General features: G+C 36.7%; 1 pseudogene; it reads right to left on the reverse strand.

Moving 5' to 3' along the window:
• Positions 1-25660, reverse strand: part of LOC149224822 (uncharacterized) — a 123740-nt pseudogene extending 98080 nt beyond the window's left edge.
• Between the last annotated feature and the right edge of the window lie 420 nt (positions 25661-26080).

The raw sequence follows: 26080 nt of genomic DNA on the forward strand, positions 1-26080 counted from the left end.
GCATACAATGACCTTATGCACAACAACATTCACCATGAAATGCATGCATAAAAACATATAAACATTGACATGCATAAAAAATGTATATATAACCACACACTCATGACGACACATCCCACAACAACACCATCAACCTACACCTGACAACATCACTACAACCATGATCAAAAAAATGCAAATTCAACAAGCACATGGAATACAAGCATAAGGAACACATATGAAACCGACATGAATGCATGACCAACACACTGCCCATCCAGTTCAAGGGGTGAACCATGCTCTAATACCACTATGTGGTATCGGATATGACCCAAAGAAAGCGCAACCCACGTTGATACCACTCTGTAACACCCTCCTCCCACATCTACCCAAGTAACCGACCAACCGGGGTAAACATGTGATGAGAAGTTACTATCTTATGATTCGACTCCCTGTGTGTCAGTTAAGGAAGTGGAACTAATAGAACACATCACACAGACCTTTCACATCAGCAATAAAACTCCCAGGAGCCATCCCAACCACTTAGGTAACCAACCCTAGAGACCAACTAAAGTTTTAGTGCATGAAACCCCCAGACACTCTCTTGATATGGGTAAGGGTGCATCTAGGAGGCTCCAGAAGCTCCCACAACAAGAGAAAGGGAGCTTCTGGGGGCTTTTCCCCCAGTGCTATGCTTGCGACTCTAGGATTTGTGCCACTTTTTCAGGCCTAGAGCCCAGGTCACTGCCCAAATCTCAATGACACTTCCATAAATGAAAGATAACAGTGGAATAATGATACAAATGTAATTACTTGAACAAGGACTTGACTAGACCCTTACTAGCCATGACAAATATTTTGTCAAACATGTCACAAAGATGCAATCTACATGTTTAAACAACATATCTAAGCATAGGGGTTTCACACTTATCTGAGAATCACTAATAAGCATTGATGCCTAATTACAATAAATACATTACCATCTATTAAGCCATATATTCATTGTACATTCAGTGATTAACCAAAACATGATGAGAGCCATAAATTTCCATTGTCATAAAACTCATTCATAACCAACACATAAACAACAAAATATCAATAGCCATATAAACCACATATAAACAAGTATATTTACCCATAACATACCAAGGAGAAAGAGAGCTCTTATTGATGATTACATAGGTCGACCAGGTATGGGACTTCCATGAACCACCCGACCGTAGACTAGGCTGAACCAAATCTTTCTTTCAACCAGTCACCCCCATGCCATATTCCAAGCATGAATGTGGGATATCATGAAACAAATCCATCAAAACCAAACTAGGGCTTCCAGAGGCCAAACCACCTCAACCCTCAACCAGTGATTCCACCTCATGGTCAGACATCACTAACCATCACCAGATCGGTCTCTATCCAAGTTTTCCAGGGATCCATAGCGTCTGATCCAACCTAGCTTCCAGGATTATTAACTCAACCACAGCTTCCACCGAGATTATAGAGCATTTTTCCAACCAAGGCTTCTAGGAATAGTAACTTAACCCACAACTATTGCCGAGATTCTAGAGCACTTGTCCAATCAGGGCTTCGAGGACTAGTAACTCAAACCACCAAGGCATTCCAGAGCGTTTGTCCAACTAAGGCTTCCAGGACTAGTAACTCAACCCAGGTTGTGATATGGCTTCTAGAGCATTTTTCCAACCAAGGCTTCCAGGGCTAGTAACTCAACCCAAGCTGTTATAGGGCTTCCAGAGTGTTTTTCCAACCAAGTATTCTAGGAACTAATAACTCAACCCACAATCAGAGGCACAACAAAACCAACCAGAAAACAAAAGTAAAACCCACAACACCATGGCTATCCACGAAATGGCAAGGCTAGTTAAATCCATTTTCAATATAGGAAATTCTCTATGCCAATGACATATCATAACCAAGAAACCACTTCCATGTGCCATGCATGCCAAAAATAGCAAGGAAACCATACATGCAACTCGATACCTGCAAATAAATCCAACTGTAGCCATTGATCTCGATGTCCTCTTGCACTTTCCTGCTCTTCCGTTGCCTTCTTTCTCCAAGCATCCAAGTATGCCACACTCTCCAAGAGTGCTCCAAGAAAAATATCTGTATCCGAGAGAGAGAGAGAGAGAGAGAGAGAGAGAGAGAGAGAATAATGAGAGAGCTCCAAAACTAGACTGATAAAAGGTTACACTGACCAAGCCCCCACACTAATCCTCAGAAGCCTTTTCATCAATGAGGCCTCTATTTTTTTCAATTTCCATTATTTTCCTTCATTTTCCTCACATGAAACCTGTGACCTTTCACCTTCATTTTATCTTAATTTCCATTATTTTCATAAATAAATGTGCCAAAATGCCATTTTGCCTTCCAAAGCCTTTTCCATTTCCTTTTCCAAATTCCTTTAGCCATAATAACCGAAATGAACACCCACTAGGATGTTTTACCCACCATTCAACTTGGAATACGTGTCCCATGACCTTAGTCTTATTTTTTCCTTTATTAAATTTTACATGGAATTTTGACCAAGGTTGTTACACAAGTAACACGATATTAATAATTAGATATGATTTTGTTGATACTGGCACGCTAACTGAAGTGTAATGTTACAACTATATTTACACCAACAAATTTCCAACAACAAGCCAGATGATAGTGTTTATTATGTCTCAAATTTTTTTAAAACCTAACAATTATGTGTGTGTATGATAGCACATAAAAGACACTAAGGCTCGAAGAGATGAAGGTAAAAGACCACAAGAATATCAAATGAGGGTACAACATAGAACCAATGGACCATGAAATGAACAACAAGATGGTAGCATATAGTTCTAACCACTCACAATATGGGTCAGATAAAAATTAGTTGAACAAGGAAGAGGAGCAGATTCTCTTGACTTAATGAATACCCTGAGGAGTTTAAGGGTAGAAATAAGAAATTGCAACACTAAAAACGAAAGGCTTGTCCAAGGACAATAGAGACAAGTGGAAGCCAATGCAGTCATATTGCAAATCATGTCAGACTTGCAAATGCAGAGACAACATGAGTTGGATGCTAGTCATAGGGATAGGAGGAGTTTGTTGGATCAAGAAGAAAGAAATGATGGGGCAGATGGTAGTGGATCTAGGAAAAGGCATAGGCACTCAAGAGAGGACACAATAAAAGGAAATAATCCTTTGAGTACTCTAGAGAGAAGGATCAACACTCATGGATAACACTTTGGTGCTACTTACAGAATGCATCATTATTAACATCATCATCATGGGAAAAGAAGGGAAGGAGAATATATACCAGAGTATGTTAAGAAGACTAATCCTCCTACCTTTGATGGTGAGATGAAGAAGTCAGAGGATGCAAAAGCATGGCTACTGGGAATGAGGAAGTTCTTCAGAGTTCATGACTATTCAGAGAACATGAAAGCAAAGATAAATACTTTCAACATAAAGGTGAAGGTTGATATCTGGTGGGAAGATCTGAGCTCAAGCTGGGATCAATGTCAGACGAAGAGTATAACACTAGATTCCTGGAGTTGTTAATATATGTTCCATACCTCAAGGATGAAAAGGAAAAGATTCAACAATACATCAGTGGGCTTCCATTAACGTTTAAAGATTGAATTGAATTTTATGAGCCACAAATCCTTGAAGTGAAAATCAGAAAGTTGAAACACTACTACAAGGAATCTAGACACAGGCCAAAGCTTAAGGCTGATTTGAAGGCAAAAGGAAGTTTCAAAATTAGAGGAAAAAGACATAGAAGTTCTGGACAATGACATGGGGAGAAGGAAAGAAGTTTCACCACCAATAGAGGTGAAACTCAGTAGAAGATCAACATAGCTTATGAAGGTCGACTTGCTCAAGAGAAAGAAGAGGATGGGTCCCGGAGGAGGCCCATTATATGCTAGAAATGCGGGGAATGCCACTTATGTAGAAATTGCCCCAAGATACAGAGAAATCAACTGGGACTGCATGTTGTGCAAGAAGCATAGACAATGGAGGATGTAGCTTGAAACATCCTGGAACCTACGTAGCTATGGAATATAGGAAAGATGGTCACCATACCTAAATTAGCGAGAGGGATGGTTAGATGTGGCCTCATAATCATGTTGTTTCCATTTGAAATAGTATAATTAGATTGTAAGTAATTTGCGCAGACGTATAATTAAATTTTTGTTGTGGGTTGTAGTAAGGAGATTGAATAAAACTATGGAAAGGGCTTGGTTGAGCCTTACTCATGAAGCGTTGAGAAATGCCAAAACTCATGGGAATTGGGTTGTGGTGAATGTGAAAATTTTTATGCATTTGGAATTCCTAGAATGGTTTTAATGCTTGATTTATTATTTTACCTGTTGACTTACACTCATACTTGATTTACCGTTTTTTTAATGGTTGAATTGAACATGGCCATGCTACATTGTTTATATTTGTATCGTTGTTACGAATTTTTATGAATTTTCATTTTCTTTCCCTTTTTCTTTCTATGTCTTGGGTCTTGGAATTTGATGGATGTGGATGTAAGATAATGGAATTCTCAGGAAGAGATGAGTGGAATCCAATGAGGAAAGTAAACCTAAATGAAGCCTGGTGTATGAGTAATGGGGCAATGAAGGTAGAAAGGAGGAGCATGAAAACCAAGTGGGTTGGTTTGGTCCATGGGGATAATGGATAGTGGTATGGTGGCCATGAAAATGGCTATAGGAGATTCTCCTGGCCTTAAAATTGATTACATATGCAATTCTAAGTTCATGAACATGTTGATGTATCAATAAAGTGTGAAATAACACTGTGATTGACGAGTCATTATCGGATATCATCCTTGTGAAAGAATGGCTGACCATGTTTCTAGGTTATATTTCAAGGATTAGCCTCATGGAGGGATCAATTCATGAGGGTATGTTTTGATTTTGTTGTAATTCCTTCTATGATGAGTCTCATGAGAAATTCTATGCCGTGACACAGGGCAATGGATTTACCATTCTAGGTGAATGAAGCTGACTGAAAAGAGGACTGCAATAACTTGAAGATATGAGAGTGTGCAACAGAAGCACCAAGAATACTGCAAAGGAGCCACAAAAAAATGGTTGATCCAAGGATAAATTTCATGTTTGTTTAGTTGCTAGGCGAGCAACTGTATATGCGAACTGCAAATGTAAATGAGTTGTAAATATAAAGCTCATTATCATTATGCTAGGATTAAGAATCTTTTCTTTTGTGTCTAGGAATGAGAACACCGAGGGCAGTGTTCCTCTAAAGGGGTGGGGATTGTGACATCCCCACCCCTATAAGACTATTGATTACCCCATTACTATTGTAGTTATATCCCTTATTAATATTGTTGTTCCCCTATTGTCCACATATTCTTATTACTGTGCCCCATAGAATCCCTCTATTGTTATTTTTGTGCCTTTATATTATTATTGTTAGGTCGGCTAGGTTATATTGTGACTCCTTAGACTCCTATATATAGAAAGGAGGCTTTGTCATTTGTATCATCAAAGAATCATTCATTTTTGTAATTTAAGGAGGTTTCCCCCTCAAAGAGGCTGAATTCTAAGGCGTTGATCTATCTTTTCTATCTTTTTGTAAGTTGGTTTCATAACATTTGGTATCAGAGCTTTGGATTCTAGGGTTTCGCTGCTCCAAATAGGTCATCGTGGAATTTTCGCTATAACTTTTTTCTGCGACGTTTCAGAAGCGAAAAAAAAACCCATTTGAGATGAAATCGCATTGAACCTTGGGTCTGAATTTCAGAGCTTTTCGTGCTATATTTGAGGAGATATGATCTAAGGAAGTTGGTATTTTTGTAGACTCCTGAATTACATTCCAAACAGGGGACCTGGGGAAAATCGTCATAACTTTCTTTTTGAGCATTGGATTGAAGTCTCGTCAGAAGGTACAGAAAGAGGACGGACTGTAGCTTCTTGTATATATTTTTTAGAGCCAAAAGTCAAAATAGGGACACGTGGCATGTCGTACAAGTTTGCTCTACTGAACTAGTCTATAATCAGGTCACTGTGGGAGATTTGGCATAACTCTTCCTTGGAGAATCCAATTTGGATTAGACTAGTGGAATTGGAAAGAGGACATAGTGGGCTATTGCAGGTCACAATTTTAGAACTGGAGGATCCGAAATTATAGAGATACATCAGAGGCAATATCGAGCTCCTACAAAGTGAAAAAAGGTGTGTAGATTCTTTAAATTTTTGCTTAAGCTTGGTTTGAAAAATTATTTTGAAGGAATTCAAAGGGCATAGTAGAGCATTATTATTGGTAACTGACTCCCCGAGGAAAGAAAATTCAAACACCTAGTAAGCAACCTGAAATCTCTAGCATGACTAATGAAGAAGAGGAAGAAATTCTACATGATATATCAAAATTACAAGACCAAGTGCAACAAATGTCACTCTCACAAAAGCTAACAGAAGCTAAGATAAATGGTGTGGAATCTAAGATAAAGGGTGTGGAATCTAAGATGGACAATTTGAAGATAGATTTGAAGACATATTTGAAGAGAGACATGGCAGATTTGAAGACAGATTTGAAGACAGATATGGCAGATTTGAAAACAGATTTGACAAATTTTCTACAAGAAATACTTACTAATGGTGAAAGGGTAGTAAAGGAAACTCATGATGCGAACAAAAGAAATGTTAATCATGATTTCATAGACTTTAATGTTGGATTGAAGACCCACCATATTCCAAAAATCGATATGAGGAAGTTTGATGGCAAGGATCTCGCAACATGGATATTACAGATTGAGAAATTTTTCGATCTCAATAATGTGCAAAACACACAAAAGGTACGTATTGCAACTTTATATTTGGAACCAAATAAATTTGTATGGTATCAATGGCTTTGCTCTCGTAAACAAATTATCACTTGGGAAATTTTTATGAAAGAATTGACAACACATTATGAGGATACAAAAAGCAACACTTTTTTTAGCTAATTGATAAGTCTCAAACAAAAGGGTTCAATAATGGAGCACATTGAAGAGTTCCAAAAATTGAACATAAGGGTAAAAAATATTCCAGAGGAGCATAGGATTGATGTGTTCATAGGGACTTTAAAGGATAATATCCAACATGATGTTCGCCTTTGGGAACCTGATTCATTAGAGAAGGCATTCAGGTTAGCAAAAAAAATGGAAAGCAAAATTATGGCAACTAGGAAGCATACCACTCACAACTACAAAGATGGAAGTGGTGTTGCCCCTAGTCTTCCACAACCTATAAGGTTGACACCACAACAATTGGAAGAAAAAAGAGCAAAAGGGCTTTGTTACAGTTGTGATAGCAAATACACTAAAGGTCATAAGTGTGCTGAGAAGAAATTATTCTACATAGATTGTGAAGAGGAAGAAGAAAATGAGCAAGAAAGGTCAAAAGAAGAGGATATACTCCAGGACAAAAGCCTAGATAAAGAAGAAATGAATCCGACCATATCTTGTAATGCATTGGCGGGAATTACCACTCCTCAAACCATCAAGATAGAAGGACAAATCAAGAAGAAAAGGGTAATAGTGTTGATTGATTCAGGAAGTACCCACAATTTTATTCATTGTAAGGTAGCAAAAGAATTGAATTGCTTCTTATATCCAGCACCAGAGTGTCAAGTAATGGTTGCAAATGGAGGAACAATAAATTGCTCTGGAAAGTGCCATAATATCAAGCTATCCATGGGAGAATATGTATTGACTAGCCCAATGCTTTCCATTCCAATGGGAGGTGTTGATGTTGTACTAGGAGTCCAATGGCTACAATCCTTGGGTACAATAGCTTTTAATTTTCAAGAACTTTTCATGAAATTTTCTATGGAAGGAAAGGAAGTTGAATTAAGGGGTACTACAGGGAAACCGGGAAAGATAATCAGCTCTAACGGTATGAAAAAGCTTCTAAAAAAGGAACAAAGAGGTGTAATTGCACAATTATGTTTGCTAGATGTTTCCACATCGAAATCATCTATTTCTCCAGATCTCCAAAAAGTCTTGGACAACCATTCCAAGGTATTTGAGACTCCCAAACGTCTCCCACCTATTCGTGATCATGATCATGCTATTCATCTGATTTCAGGAAGTGTTCCTCCAAACATCAAGCCGTACAAATATCCCTATGCCCAAAAGAGTGAAATTGAACGTATGGTTGCAGAAATGCTAGAGGCTAGTATAATTCAACCTAGTCAAAGTTCTTTCTCTGCTCCAGTAGTATTAGTGCACAAGAAGGATGGATCATGGCGCATGTGTCCGAATTATAGGGAGCTCAACAAGCTCACTATTAAAGATAAGTTTCCCATTCCTATCATTGATGAATTACTGGATGAATTGCATGGATCAATTTACTTCACCAAGTTGGATCTTCGTTCAGGATATCATCAAATCAGAATGAAGACTGAAGACATTCCGAAAACAACATTTAGAACTCATGAAGGTCATTATGAATTTTTGGTCATGCCTTTTGGCCTTACCAATGTACCTTCTACATTTCAAGGTTTGATAAATTCCATTTTCAAACCCTTCCTTAGAAAATTTGTGTTAGTATTTTTTGATGATATACTAATATACAGCAATTCTTGGAAGGATCATGTTGAACATGTTGACAGGGTGCTACAACTATTGGAGGAGAAACAATTATATGCAAAAAGATCCAAATGTTTCTTTGGAGTACAAGAGGTGGAATATCTAGGTCATATTGTATCTCATGAAGGAGTTAAGCTAGACCCTAGCAAAATTAAAGCCATTAAGGAATGGAAAATTCCCACATCCATAAAGCATCTGTGAGGATTTCTCGGGTTGACATGGTATTATCGCAAGTTTGTTAAGAATTATGGGAGAATAGCAGCACCTATAACAACATTATTGAAGAAAGATGCATTTTCATGGACTCCAGAAGCAACAAAGGCCTTCGAACATCTTAAATAGGCAATGTGCCAAGCACCGGTCTTAGCTACACCGGACTTCACAAAAACCTTTATTGTGGAATGTGATGCTTCAGGAAATGGAATCGGTGCTGTTTTAATGCAAGATGAAAGACCCATTTCTTTTGAAACTCGTCCAATCAAGGGAAAGTTTTTACACAAAGCTATTTATGAGAAGGAAATGTTGGCAATACTACATGCACTTAAGAAATGGCAACCCTACCTAATGGAAAGACACTTCAAGGTAAAAACGGATCATGATAGCCTTAAATACGTTTTAGAACAAAGATTATCCTCTGAAGAGCAACAAAAGTGGGTCACAAAGATGTTGGGTTATGACTTTGAAATCATCTACAAAAAAGGGAAGCAAAATGTGGTGGCAAATGCACTCTCAAGAAAGGATGAGGATGTGGAAGCATTGTTGTGCGCCATTTATATTATCCAACCAGATTGGATAAACGAAGCAAGGGAGGAATGGAAGAATGATGAAGAAGTGTGGGCACTTATTCAAAAGTTACAACAAGATTCCAGTACATCTGATACATTTAGCTGGAAAAATTATTTGTTATGGTACAAAGATCGCTTATACCTCTGTAAGAATTCCCAACTCAAACAAAAGATTCTTATGGAATTGCACATTTCTCCCTTAGGAGGGCACTCGAGATTTTTAACAACTTACCACAGGGTTAAGAAGGAATTTTTTTGGGATGGCCTTAAATCGGATATTCGAAAGTTTGTGGCAGAATGTTTGGTTTGCCAACAAAATAAAGTTGAAACAATTAAGACCCTAGGTCTATTACAACCTTTATCCATTCCAAGCCAATGTTGGGAGGAGATTCCAATGGATTTTATCACAGGTTTACCCAAGTTTGAGGGAAAGAGTGTCATCATGGTGGTAGTTGGCAGACTTACCAAGTATGCACACTTTTGTGCATTATCACATCCATTTAAAGCCAGTACAATTTCTACTGCATTTATGGAAACAATTCAAAAGCTACATGGAAACCCAAAGATTATTGTAAGTGACAGAGATCCCATTTTCACTGGAAATTTTTGAACATAATTATTTTCTTGCTTTGTATTTGATAAACAGACACAATGGGTCAAATGGTTGCCTCTGGTTGAATGGTGGTATAACACTTCCTTCCATACAACGACAAAAATGACCCCATTTATGGCACTTTATGGATATCAGACACCATCCATCACATCATATTTAAGAGAAAATTCTAAGGTTCAAGCAGTGGAGCATCACATCGAGCATCAACAACAGGTCCTCCAACTCTTAAGGATAACCTCATGTTGGTGCAGAATCGAATGAAACAACAGGCAGATCAACATCACAGTGAAAGAAGTTTTGATGTAGGTGATTGGGTATTCCTACGGCTACAACCGTATAAACAAATGTCCCTCAAGCAAGCTAAGAAGGATAATAAATTATCACCAAAGTATTATGGTCCGTAAAAGGTGTTGCAAAAGATTGGTACTAGGGCATACAAATTGGAGCTTCCTACAGCTTCTCGAGTGCACCCAGTTTTCCATGTTTCATGTTTAAAGAAGGTTATAGGTGACAAGCTCCCAGTTCAAACAATATTGCCAGAACTTAACGAGGAAGGAAAAATTATATTGGAAGCGGAAGCAGTCACAAAAACAAGAACTCAACAGATACAAAATCGATCAATTTTGGATTATCTCATCAAGTGGAAGAACTTATCCGCTGAAGAGTCCACATGGGAGGATGAGAATTTTATACAAAAGCATCCAGAACTACTCGAGCGTTGAGGACAACACTTTTTTGAAGCAGAGGGGCATGTTAGGTCCCTATAATACTAGTGATTACCCCATTACTATTGTAGTTATATCCCTTATTAATATTGTTGTGCCCCTATTGTCCCCATATTCTTATTACTGTGCCCCATAGAATTCCTCTATTGTTATTTTTGTGCCTTTATATTATTATTGTTAGGTCCACTGGGTTATATTGTGACTCCTTAGACTCCTATATATAGAAAGGAGGTTTTGTCATTTGTATCATCAAAGAATCATTCATTTGTGTAATGTAAAGGAGGTTGTCCCCTCAAAGAGGCTGAATTCTAAGGCATTGATCTATCTTTTCTATCTTTTTGTAAGCTGGTTTCATAACAAATTCCCTCTATGCTGAGTCTCATGAGAAATTCTATGCCGTGATACAGGGCAATGGATTTCCCATTCTGGGTGAATGAATCTGACTGAAAAGAGGACTACAATAACTTGAAGATATGAGAGTGTGCAACAGAAGCACCAAGAATACTGCAAAGGAGCCACAAAAAAATGGCTGATCCAAGGATAAATTTCATGTTTGTTTAGTTGCTAGGCGAGCAACTGTATATGCGAACTGCAAATGTAAATGAGCTATAAATATAAAGCTCATTATCATTATGCTGGGATTAAGCATCTTTTATTTTGTGTCTAGGAATGAGAACACCGAGAGTAGTGTTCCTCTAAAGGGGTGGGGATTGTGACATCCCCTACTGGTTAATTCCCCCTTGTAATTTTTTTTCCCTATAATTATGTAATTATAATTTAAAAGGTTGAGAGAAGGGGGACATATATTCCAGTTGATTGAGGAATGGGTAGTTTTAAATATTAGTCCTGGTTGGTTGAGTGGTTTTAAATGGGTTGAATGGGTAATAAATTTAACTAAAAAGAAGAGGACATGCCCAAGTGTCCTGTAGCCCAAACCATAAGCAACACGAGGACGAACATTTAAAGGAAACATGGGTTGTGATTTCCAAAGGGTTGATTATGTGAAGCTTTGGAAAATCACAAACGGTTGGTTTGTAAGGAAAGCACAAAAACAAGTCGAGGAGAGGGGAGCATTTTGGAAAACATTCTCTCACACACGCTGAGAAGAAGGGGGTGATGCACACAGAGAAATAATTACCATGAGAGGCTCCTACTGAATAGAGAAAGGAGGTTAGGAAGGTCTATGAAATTATATACGATTCATGCGCATAGGCAGAGAGGGGAACACGAAAAAGAGGAGGTCAAGAGGCTCCTGATGAGCAAGTTGAATTGCTAAGAGGGAAGGGAAAGATAAGAGTACTAAGGAAATTCAGGAAGTAGAGTGAACTCTAAGGATAACACAACTGAGAAACCCATGAGAGCTTGTTGGTTGATAATCACATAGTGAACTCTGATGATAACACAACTAAGAAACCCACAAGGGTTTACTAACTGATAACCAAAGAGTGAGCTCAAATGATATTCCAACTGATAAACCCATGAGGGATTTCTAACTAATAATCACTGAGTAGTGGTTATGCCTTACATGGTTGATAAACCCACCGGAGACTGTGTTGGTAATTGATAACTTCTTAGAGTTGTAGGTACCCAGGGCTAGTGGTATGATAACATCTGATGGTAGTTCCATGGGATTGGGTTGAGCACCTAGGTAGGAGTTCCAATAAGAAGCTATTGTAAAATGAACTTTTATTCCTCCCAAGGAAACATAGCTGATAAACCCTCCACGTTAGTAACTATATATCTCTCTCTGGAATTCAATTGAGACTCTCTGTATCTAAGTCCCTAGAGATGTTGGAATGTTGTTTTTTAAGTCCCTTTGCATAAAAATAATTGTTCCCTGCATGAGGTGAAATTGTTGAATAGCTGGTGGGTGAAGGCATCGTGGGCTTGAGTTACCCTGTTTCAACTGATGAATTTGGTTTAATTATCTAGATAGATTATGGATGTATTCCAGTGAGTGGTTCATTGTTTTTGGTTGGTTCATTTAATAACTAGTGGGTGTAGGTGAGTCAACATCAAGACACACTTTTATTCCTCCCAAGGAAGCATAGCTGATAAAACCTCCACGTTAGTAACTATATATCTCTCTCTACAATTGAATTGAGACTCTCTGTATCTAAGTCCCTAGAGGTGTTGGAATGTTGTTTTTTAAGTCCCTTTGCATAAAAATAATTGTTCCCTGCATGAGGTGAAATTGTTGAATAGCTGGTGGGTGAAGGCATCGTGGGCTTGAGTTACCCTGTTTCAACTGATGAATTTGGTTTAATTATCTAGATAGATTATGGATGTATTCCAGTGAGTGTTTCATTGTTTTTGGTTGGTTCATTTAATAACTAGTGGGTGTAGGTGAGGCAACATCAAGACACCCTGTCTCAACTGATAATATTGGTTCAAGACTCCTTTAAAAGCACTCTACCTAAAGCATTGGATCTGGCTTGGGGGTGACAACTACAAGTGAATGTGGTTGCATCTAGTCTAAGGTTGGGTGGAGAGTTAGAGTCACACTCTCAATTGCTAGATCTCTTCTAAGATAAGTATACTCTTATGTCTCTATGTATGTAATTGTCATGTCTTAGTTTGTTGTGGTGAATTAATGTTCTGATTAACGTCAGGGAGTGTTGTTTCCTGCATGAATGAGGAATTTCAATGTTTAGTGAAAGTATTTTAAAGGAATGGATAATTTCCTATGCATATTTATGGGCTTGTAATTAACCTAAGTTGTCTTGGTTTGAAGAGATGGGTAAACTCTGTTCATGTCTAAATTACTTGATTTGAGATGTTCGAAATATCTATTTATAACATTGAAAAGTCCACTTATACTGATGAACATTTAAGATAAGGAGAGATAACACTCATTGTATCTATGTATATAACACACACACACACATGTGTGTGTGTTTCTGCATGTTGCAAACCAACGAGGCTTTATGAAGTCATATGTATGAGTTAGGTCCCAATTTTTTACCAGAACCACAGGAGTTGAGACTTGGACTAAGTCCCTTTGTAAAAACCACTAGACCCAAGGATTTCACATGTTTATACGCATAGGAAATGAGTGGGGTTGAGCCTCGATACTTTAAGTGCTAGGCGTTACGTCTCAAGAGGCCCATGCACATAGAACCACTATGACTGAGTCCAAAGGTGGGGATTATCCCTAAGCCATCCATTTTCGACCTAGGCCACAAGGTTGAAAGATTAGTGCTTGGAGGAGCCAGGAGGCTTAGGCCTAATAAGCTGAATGACTATGTGTGACAACCGAAGCCAAGACAAGAGAAATCTGGGTCCTTGAGAGTTGAATACGTTACCACCTTTGGATGATCCCCAAAACTTTATTCTTGGAGGTTTCAAAGGGAGTCCCCAAAGGAAACTCCTAAGATTTTATACCCAGGGTGACTAAGCATTATGGGGTTGATTTTACACCCTAGCATGAAGTGGCAAATAAATCTTGAGCTCCCTTTATGGCGTGATCTAATGTAAGTTGGGTAATGTTGGGGCATAGAAGGACCCAAAGATACATGGCATATAACGTGGAATGCATGCCAAAAGATGATGTCACCTCGATGTTTAGGACTAGTGATGTCACCCTGAACTTGGACTCCAGAAGTTTTGAGTGGGGGCACTACGGAGAAATCCTAGGATTTTATCTCCAAGAGGATGTGGCAAGGTGAGCCAGTGGATACATCTTGGCATATGGAAGCCTCATAGGTTGTTTGCATCACCCTGGAATTTAAAGGGGCTAGGTTATCCTGGTAGTCTTAATTGCATTGCTAAGGAAATGACCGAGGTGATGTGGAAGGTAGGGTCGAGGAAAGGTGTTGGGACATGTTAGTAGTGGGGTCCACAAGGATCCACACAGTCCTGGAAACTTGTGCCTCAAAACAACTACTAAGAGGCTATCTAGGTAATTCCCGAGATTTAATCTTCAGGGTGAGGTGGCAGGGAGAGTGTCAGGTCCCTGAGTCAGGTAGACGTGCGACCAGGTTGTAACGGGCGCGCCCATGTGCGACGGGCACCTGTGTTGAACAACTCGGGTGGAGCACACGTGCAATGGAGGTGACTTAGCATGACTTCAGGTTTTATGCGACAGGCGCACCCAGTGCGACGGGTGAGTGCGCCCCTAGGTGAGATGAGTTGTGCATTTGGTGAGCACATCAGACGAAGGCGAACATGCGGGTGAGACATGTGGGCGCCGGGTGACTGGGCGGGTGAGACGTGTGAGCGTTGGGTGACCGGGCGGGTGAGATGTGTGGGCGTCGGAGAGATGTGTGATGAAGGCATTTCGGGTGAAGGGCACGTCGGGCGACCCGAGTTGGGCGCCCGGGTGAGCGCATGCCCGAGTTAACCAACACGACCGAAGTGTGGAGACCATGTGCGATGACGAGTTGGGTAGATGGGTGAGGCCGACTTGAAAGTCCAACTTATAGGAAATGACATGGGCAACTTTTATATGATGGGTCAACGTATGTTTATGAGCAGGCCCACATGGTATTGGTGGATGGGCCGACCTTTGGCATAACCGAAAGGTCATGTCCCTTGAGTCGCCATGGTGTGGGGGCATGGATATATATTAGGGAGAGTTCGATCATGTGGAGGCATCGAACTCGACCAAGGGACATCGTAGAAACAAAAGTGCGAGATAGCCGAGCGAGAAGGGGAAACGCTGAACCGCAGTAGTAGCAAGCAGTCGGGAAGGGTCGAGTTTGCAGGGAGGTTATGTCATTTTGGGCAACATGTTCTGTAGTCGGGTTGGGTCGGGAAGGATACACAACATGCATGCCATGTGCCCGTGCCGGCGGACGAGCTGAACGGGAGTATTGCGGGGGCGAGGCTGACTCGAAAGTCCAATTATAGGAAATGACATGGGCAACATTTATATGATGGGTCAACGTATGTTTATGAGGAGGCTGACATGGTATTGGTGGATGGGTTGACCTTTGGCATAAACGAAAGGTCGTGTCCCTTGAGTCGCCATGGTGTGGGGGCATGGATATATATTAGGAAGATTTCGATCACTTGGAGGCATCGAACTCGACCAAGGGACATCGTAGAAACAAAAGTGTGAGATAGCCGAGCGAGAAGGGGAAACGCAAAACCGCAACAGTAGCAGGCAGTCGGGTAGGGTCGAGTTTGCAGGTAGGTTAGGTCGTTTTGGGCAACATGTTCCGTAGTCGGGTCAGGTTAGGCAGGCTGCACAACATGCATGCCATGTGCTCGTGCCAACGGACGAGCTGAACGGGAGTACTGCGAACAGTTTTGGCGGACAATCTGAATAGGTCACGGTGTGACAACTGCTTTTCTACAGGGGCTATTTTTTGTCAAAAAGAGCGTAGGGTGGGTACAATAAACACTCCTAATAACACACTCATTTTCATGGATATCCATCCTCAAGAAAAACAAGCTCAGGCAGACAAGCTCAGTATGGGTCTCCTTACATCCTCTATAGGTATTTCATAGATTGGGTTGCGATAAGTGTGGACCATGTATAGAATAGTTAGGTAGCATGGTAGCATCACCCGAGAGTCGAATGCCGTGTGAAGGGATTCGGGCAAGGCTCAATGGAGGCAGCATGAGTTGTGCCGAAGAAAAAGTTGGGGTTTTCGAGTGTGGATAAGTGGTAGCACGAGCTTCACAACTCAGACAAGGTTGCCCAATGCACTTTGGCAAGTTTTCTAAATGTGCAGGCCGATGAGTGGCTACACGACTTAGCTGTATATTATTGTATACTTGTAAAATTACTGAAGTTATATTATTACTGATTCTGGCACACTTTACGAGAGTTGCCCCTCCCAAGTATAAGCATGTGTATACTTGTATGGTTATTGATTTCCTCTGCATAATGATGATAAAATATAATTGAAGTTCAATGTTATTTTGTTGCATTAGTAAGAACACTTGTTTGGAAAATTGGCTAAATATTGAAGTTAGGCATAGTCCATACACTCTAGTATTGGTGAAAAGAAAAAGTGTAGGGGTGTCGCACCCACTATATGTTGGTTGAAAGACTACCACAGGTATAGAACCATGATAGAGAGGGGCCTACACTGCGTACTACATCCATCATATATGTGTATTATGTAATGGGACTTGCTAAGAGGTTTAACGAGTATGAGTGGGTCGGTAGCTGTCATGTGGCCCATGACTTGGGTGGCCAAATGGGGACCACATGTGCACTACGTGGCAGGTAGATGACATGGCTCTATATGATAGGATAATTTTTAAATGGAAATATTTCTTGATCCATGAGTGAGATGAAGATGAATTTTATATCATTGGGAAAGCCTCGAGGAGATGAACACAACAATGTAATCCATTTCTAGTTTTGAGGAAGTCGATAAAAGGTCAAAAAAATTAGACCCCATTTACATAACTGGACTTTGGAAGTTGGGTCAATGTAGTAAATTCCACCTTTAAACCTTATTTGAAGCTAGGGATAGTATGGGGTACGTTAAAAACTTCATGGGATGGGTGGGACATCGTCCCTAATTCCATCGCTAAGACTCCCAACGTGACTTGGGCTGGAAGGTGTTGGGATACCTTCACCTTGAAGGTCACGATGCTGTGAGGGTGGACCCTGGATTGGGTAACTCATGAGGATTTACTAGGGGGCGCTCATTAAGGTGGATTCCTTAATCCATAGCATCTGTAATCTCACTATAGAGGGTGACATAGGAGATGATAGTAGTCTTTGTTGTCGTGCCCAATTTTTCTTCTCATAATCACAAAATGCTTGAAGGGCAAGCAACGTGACACCCTTGGAACTTCGAAGGGAATTTATTGAAGGGCACGACCAACTTGTCACCCTTGGCATCAGGAAGAAAAATATGAAAGGTAATTAAGGGTTAATGATCATGCAATGATGGTCGCAAATCCACATAATGTAGTAAGTGTTTTTAGAATCAAATTAGTTAAATTAGAAGTAAACCTTAGGAAAAGGGAGAAACGGAATAATTATAAAAACTTGACCAAATGAGTAACTCTGCCCTCATCACGTTTAGAAAATATTAAGTATATGATGTGTATTAAAATAATGCCAAAGTATGTAAGCGTTCTAATAACAAAAGGGGAAGGGAACATATAAGTTAATTAGAAACATAAATATAAGGATATTTTAACCTCATTAAGAAAAGAGGGTTGTGTATGAAAGTAAAGAGTAATAAAGTTAAAACAAGAGAAATTTAGTTTCATGAGTGAACCTCCATGTGGCTGTGGCACAACACAAAGATCTCCATCCAAGATTCCAACTTGAGATAAATTAGGGAGTAGTTAGAGAATAAAATATGAGACCTACCAGTTGACTTTAGTAATAAACACACAATAAGGAGTATAAGAGGTATCAGAGACAAATAGGAGAAGAAATAGGAAATCATGTTGGGGTAAGGAAAAATATCATTTTTAATAAGAAATTAAGTAAATAAATTTAGGAGAGCCTTGGTGAAAGTCTGACACATAAATAGGTGAATAATCAAATTATTGGATTAATAAAAATAATTGTTTTTGCATGAAGTTGCAAGTGTCATCTATGAAGCCTCCTATAAAAGAAGGATCAAGCTATGAGAGAGGGGACTCTTATTACCCTAATTTTGGATGACTATCCTGATGCTATAGTGTTTAGAGTGACTATTGAGTTCTATAGTGAGTTTGGTGAAGTGGAGGCTCTTGGAGTGGAAACTCTTGAGCCAAAGTGCTCTCCTCCACTTACTAGTTTTTTCCTCTACCGTAAAATCCCATTGCAACTCAGGGGTCAGTGTGGAAGAAGAGCAGCCAAGGATTAGACTGGGAGGTCAATTGGTAAGTCAAAATGTTTGGTAGAGATGCAAAAATCAGCACACTGTGACAAGGACTACATCAACGGAGCACAAGGATCAACAAAATTGAGTTCAAGATTCCATTTCCACTTGGTGCATGGTATTAATCATTATCAAAATGTTCTTCTATATGATTATTTGTTGTAATAAATTATCAGATTGTAAAAGTTAAGGAAATGATGTATAATTGTAATTTTTTTTATTGTTGGTATATGTGCCTTGAATTATTGTGTGTTTCTGATTGTTGGTTGTCATTATTCAATGGATGACTAATTTTAAAATAAACCTTCCATTTCCCATTATCTTGTAATTCAGTAACTTGGAATGCACAATTTATTTGCTAATAAAAATGTGTGCATACCATCCCACATATAATAATTTGTGTGTTATTATCTCATGTTCTTTTTTTTTTTGTTTACTTTGATTTCACATATATGTGTGTATGTGTGTAGGGCATACATAGGAATGATCTCTACACTTGGTATCAAAGCTTAGTTCACACTAAGCACACCTAATATTTTCCGTTTTTGTCTAAATCATCGTTTTCTTATTAGTTGAGCCAAACATACTCTCCATGCAACTCTAAAGAATTGAAATAATGATATAGTTACATGTTTACACCATCATTGAGAGTCTTTAAATACCTACCTTCGGTAGTTTGTGACACAATAGGAAAGGAGGTAAGGGAAATAAAGTAATTACCTTCGATAGTTTGTGACACAATAGGAAAGGAGGTAAGGGAAATAAAGGATTCAACATTCTTATTCACACTCTTATCTCATGAAAAACATAAGCCAGGACATGTTGGTCTAAAAAAAAATTGTTTCCTTTCCTTTAAAATGAAAAGTATGGCGTATTATGTGTCTTTTAGTTAGGTTATAGCCTTCTCATAGGTTGATCTATTTCTCTGCTTAAAGGTCATACACTAAAGTGAGATGTTAATATTGTTGTCCATCTAAAATTTTGTAAGTAAGAGTAGAGGATCAACAATGTTATTACGTTTTATAAGTAAGTGGACTTTATTTTTAAATTTGTATTGATTGATGTTGGTCAAGAAAGTGTACCCATTGTTGCAGAAGTTGCCTAAAAAAACTTGAATCAAAATACAAGAAAATCTTACCGTGGCAAGATTCAATAATAGAAAGCTTTAGTTAGAATTCTTGATTGATCTATTCTGAATCAGATAAAAGTATTTTTATTCTTTCCATCTATTATAATAACCATAATTTAGATAAACAAATCTTTATAGTTCAATTGGTGATTATCATATTATGAAGTATTGTGTAAAACATGAAATTTAAAATTCAAAACAATTTTTTTTTTAAACAATCGTAATATAGATAAACCCTGTATTTTTTACTTTTATTTTTATTATGCCCGTAACTTAGCAATTTTGCACCTGAGTAATTGCTATTGAAACCAAATTCTTCCCAGTAATTGCTACAACATGTATATGCAATCCATAAAGCATCTTGAATTTCCTCTGGCAATATGCTCACATTCTTGCCTGTATGCCCAATTATTTCATGTAGCACCATCCTCAAGGATTCCAAAACTGCAAATAACCGCTCAACAGCCTCAATTGCACGCCATGCATTTGCTTCCTGTCCAAATTAAGAGCTGGAAATCTAAGCTGCATAAGAAGCAACTCGGACTTCACTTTCACTAACCCCTCATTATTCTTCTTTCTCTATTAATTGTGGCGGACTCTCACCTCGAGGTGCAATGGCGAATCCACGACATAATATAAGTTATAACCAATTAATATGAACTGTGGTTGCAGTGGCATCATGCAAGACAGTTGTTTAACAACTGATTGTATCCCTTACAACGTATTTGAAATAACACATAAATTAACGGCAGTTACAACCACTTCAAAAAAATTATGATAATATGTACATGCATGGACACTATCTAACTCATGCGATTATTGTCAATATCCTCAACTGTGTGGTTAGTAAAACCATATCCAACGAGAGTACAATATAATTGGATGTAAATTAATTTAGCAAAAGAAAGGTTTGATGTTTATATATAATTAGTATAACTACATTCAAAATATTAATGTGGTTGATATAGCTAAAGAGTTCATTTATATTTATCATTGATAAATATATAACAACAGAAATTATTGCAACAAAAATATTATTATTAACTTTGATTTTACTTAACTCTTAAGAATCTCTAGTCTTGATAAAAACAAAAAGTGTTTAAGAGTTTCTATCCTTTACAACCAAGATATAATACTGTTTTTCTAAAATTAGATATGTTTTGAAAATCCCTAAGAAATTGGTGGCGTTCGGACATCAATTTTTTAAAATTTATTAAAAGTCAATGCAACCTAACAAACTCTCTAACACACTACAACGCTTAATAAGCATTTAGACAAAGCATATGTTGAACATATTCCCTTGAGAACCAATTTAATTCCTAAATATAAAAAAAAAAATCAATAGATCCCCATCTACCTTAGTTTAAACCTTCAACTAATAATCACCTACCAATTGGAATTAATAACTCAGTATTAAAACCACTGACAAATCGTTAGTTGACAACAAATGACATAATTAATGCAATGTCTTTATAAATCCATCCTGGAATCCATGGTAAATTATATAGTAATTGATCTAGGTCTTATATCCATGCTGGCATCCATGGTGAATTATATAGTATTGATTTGGGTCTTATATCCATGTTGGCATCCATAGTTGACAACAAATGACATAATTAATGCAATGTCTTTATAAATCCATGCTACAATCCATGGTAAACTATATAGTAACTGATCTAGGTCTTATATCCATGCTGGCATCCATGGTGAATTATATAGTATTGATCTGGGTCTTATATCCATGCTGGCATCCATGGTGAATTATATAGTATTGATCTGGGCCTTATATCCATGCTAGCATCCATGGTGAATTATATAGTAATTGATCTGGGTCTTATATGTTTATATGTTTCCCTTAATGTGATAACATCAATATTAGTTGTTAGTGGAAACACTTGTATGTATAAATATTAATATTAAATAATAATTGTATCCATTAAGTATATAATGTCTTTGGACTATATTAAGTATTTATTAATATTCATATATAATACCAATTGTCCCTAAAGGTGTAAAGATACACCGAAGGAATAGAACATGCCTATAAAGGTGCAAAGATACACCCAAGGAATAGAACATGCCTATGATGTTACTGCAAAAAATGTTGTAGCAAAGGAAAGATAACAACCTAAAGGGTGGAGGATGGAGGTGAGGAAACATGTTCAGGCTTGCAAGAGTCTTACACTTGTGTCGATGCCTGTTTAACAAATGTTGCTCGAATCATGAACCACCGTTCCTGGCTAAATCATTTTTTTCCAATCATATCACTATGTCAAAATCTTATATATATATTATATCCAAGCTATAACATGCAGGGTAATGAGGAGAAACATTAGTTTTTAGATATCCAATTATGATAGATGGTGATTAAGCAGACTGTTAAGAGACTCCTAGATGCTAAGTTACTAGTTCAATTCCCCTTTTTATTCAGGCGTTATTCTTGGACATGATCATGATGTAGCCTCAACAATAGAACTTACCAAAAAAATTAGATATCCAATTTAAATTTAATACTAAACAAATTCTTTAGTGATAATAATTTAATTTAAAATTTGTAAATATAATTTTTTACTTCGTAATAAATACATGAAACATAAATATTTTAACATATTGAAATTAATATAAATTTTAATTGCTAATTTAATATATTAATATAGCTTTAAAAGTTTTAAAGTCAAAATTTTCATTTCCATTAAATAAATAAAAGATATTTAAATTTTTATGAAATATTTGTGAACGGAGTCTTGTCAAATATTTGTGAACTTCATGCCAAAAACAAATTTGTTTTTGAATAGTAGCATGTGTGCTACATATGTTCGAAAATATGAATGATATTTTTTTTAATAATAATTTAGTTTTATAAATTTATAAATAAAATATTAAATTATAATGAAAAATAGTATATGATTTTATATATAGAATTTAAATTATAAAATAAATAAAATATATGATATGATTTTATTATTATATTTTTAAATAACAATATATAATATTAGTTCTATGACAATAATATTTTTATTTAAATTGGTTTTTGAGTTTTTAAGCTAATTTAATTTAATTAGTAATGGTTTTGTAAGTTTAGTTGATAATATTTATGTTATGGATTATTATACTAATTATGAAATTATAATAATAAGTTTAATTGAGAATAGTTTTAGAAATTTAATTAATAATAATTTTGATATGAATTATTATGTAATTTGGTAATAGCAAGTTTAATTAGTAATGGCTTTGCCAACTTAATTGATAATAGGTTTGTTATGAATTACTATATTAACTATGAAATAATAATAGTTTAATTGATAATGATTTTTATAAATTTAATTAATTTTAATTTTGATATAAATTATTATGTAAATTATGAGATTATAAATTTAAATTGAATGCATGGCAAGTCCATATTAAACCAGCCCACTTATTCATTAATTAATAATAATTTATATAATTTTTATATACATTATTATATAAGCTATGAAATTAGAAATTTAAATTGGATGCCATGTCAAAGTCATGTTGAGCCAGCCCACCTACCCGTTCCCACTTATTCATTAAATAATAATTAATATAATTTTTATATACATTATTATATAAGCTATGAGAATAGAAATTTAAATTGGATGCCATGTCAAAGTCACGTTGAGCCAACCCACCTACCCATTCTTACAAATAGGGAAAAATACTTCTTGAAGTTTTACTTTTAATTGATTAAAAACTCATCTAAAATCCAAGAAATTATTTATAATATTTCAACAGGAGAAAAAACGTAATAACCAATTTATAAAAACCCCTTTTTAACTTGAATACTTTGAAACTATGGTCAAGGTAACTCTTCTTGATATCGAAATATAAGTTGGGTTGAATTGATTTTAACATCAGAACAACTAATTAATTGGTTAAGGTTGTCCCAACAAAGGTCCTATGACAGGTAAGTGATAATTACACACTAATTCTATAAGATTATACAAAAAGGAGTAAAAGGTTGAAGAGGTGTGGTTCCCTCGACCATTTGTGTGATAAAAGAGAGAATAAATCTATAGAAAGCAATAAATGAGAGAACATATCTATAGAAAGCAATAAAGGAGAGAACAAATCAATATAAAGATATAAACGCCGAGAGTAGGAAAGCCAAACTACATAAGAGTTGCTCCAAATAATTGCCACATGTTGTATGCATGATAATGGAAAGCAAAGATCATTGCCAAACTTCTATACTTCATTCTCTCTACAATGCACGAGAAATAAAGTGAAAATGGTAAAAAGGATGACTAAGCTAGCTCATAGGAGTGCCAAGTGATTGCCATTATCCTCGATGGTGTGTAGGGCACAACTCATGAGACAACACTTATCCTATGGATAATTGCAAATTTGAAATTTATGATCAAGAAATTTTTTTATCATTTTGATGTGTTAGTTCTATTGAAATCAAAATCACTGAAACTTTATTAACATTTCATTATGTTGGTTATATTGAAATTAAAATCACTGAACATTACCTACAATCTTCTATTAGAGAAGAGCATTTACACAATGCTAGTTCAAACTTGAGATGATCTAAGGTTCAATGCACATTATGATTTTTTTTTTCTTCAGTAGAACTTTCCCGAAAATTAAAACATGCAAATGCATAACAAGAAAGTATGCACTTAATATGATAGAACTCGATTTTTGTGCTTTTCTTAAGACTTAATATCTCAAGAATTGTTTTGGACATTACCCTCCTACAAAATCAAGCTATTATGGTTGTTTTGGTGTAATTGCATCTCTCCCTTTCTTCCACAATCTTCTTAAAGTCTTCTAGGCCAACAGTGAGCTTTTCCATCAATTCCTGGCCATGCTCTTTCTTTGATTCAAAAACACTTGCAAGGATGGCTTGCTTATTCTAGTTGACGATGCGATAATCTTGCCTTATGTTCTACTTATCAAGGAGAAAAAAGGGAAAATTGTAGTAATCTCAAGCTTAACAAGGCACTAAAAAAATAATTCCAGCAAGATAAAACTCCTAAAGATTATATGGTAAAGAGGAAGGACACTGAGCTCAAGGATAGAAAAACGAAAGGAAACAAAATAAGCCAGAGATCCCTGAGTTCACAAAGAGAACCAAATTCCACTCTCTTTGTGTCTCCCCATGGATAGCTGCTAGGTTTTACCATGTGGGCATGTAGAGCCTAATTACTTGATTTTAAAAAGAGGGCCTTACTATGCTTTCGTAATAGAGCACACCATTGAAATAGGAAATCTAAATAAAAAGATCCTAGATCCTAGATCTACATTGTTAAACAACTGCTTTAATATGACCTGAGTGGATGTTAAATAGAGGAAAAATGAATTTTTTTTAAAAAGAAGAATAAAAATAAGTGTTCTCTATTTCTTTTTGTAATAAGTATTTACTTACCCTCACCACAGGCTCAAGTTCCCTCTCTCATGGAACCTCAAGATGCTCTGTGATATCTTCAAGGGACTTCTGGACCTCTTTGATGGGTTTATTGTCAATAGGAAGAGCATACATCAACAATGCTTTGGGATCTTTGATTGAAGGGAATGATATTAATACAGAGAGTTCAGGTAATACAAGTACAAGTTGAAATGCAGAAGCAACTTCAATAGAGGACTACATTGTCACAATTGTTGCTGCCAATGCAATACAAAAGGTACACTCTCTTAAGAAAATCCTTTGCTTTGCTCTCAAAAAACTCAAAAAACAAATAAGAAAAGTCAGTTGTTGTGTGTTTCAATCCTGCCCATATTGCATCCGTTGTTGTAGACTAAAAAGTAATAAATTATACATACAAATAACAGTAAGTACCTTGGGTTCTTCCGTTGAAGCTCTGGAGCACCTAATAGAGATGCCATGAGCCCCATAAGTGGAAGTACATTTGTCTGGACCTCGTCTACCCTTCAAATCCAATAACTTGCATTTCCATTTGGGTAATCTCTTGTTAGTATCATTGGGCAGTACATGAAAGCTTGGAGCAATGGGAGCACATGTGGACAAGGATGGAGAAGCAAATGTGCCTATAGAATAGTAGTTGCAACAGATAGGTGCTGCCATCTATGATAAGAAAGATAAGATACCAGAGTGCCCTTTCATGACTCATAGCAGGAAGAGTAGAAGGAAGGGATACTGCATTTGCGGCACGGAAGGGCTTCATGTCGTGCTTACACAGATCTTTGATATTAGGTTTCCTATTTCAATGGTGTTCTCTATTACGAAAGCATCATAAGGCCCTCTTTTTATTCTCCTATGGATTTAAGAGTTTGCTTTCTTAGAAATCAAAATGAATTACAAAATCTTAAAAATAAATATTGAATATTAATTTGTTTTCCTATAAATAAATAAATAAATAAACATATTTATTCATTAGTAAAAAATTAAAATTTTATTAAAAAAAATTAATATACAATAAGATCAATAGAAAATAATTATTTATTAAACTGAAATTTTACATTTATAAATGATATATACTTAATA

Source organism: Pinus tabuliformis, chromosome Q (assembly GCF_031772625.1).
Source record: "Pinus tabuliformis cultivar Carrire ecotype Pingquan chromosome Q, CPIR1, whole genome shotgun sequence".
In the NCBI taxonomy this organism is placed as follows: Eukaryota; Viridiplantae; Streptophyta; class Pinopsida; order Pinales; family Pinaceae; genus Pinus; species Pinus tabuliformis.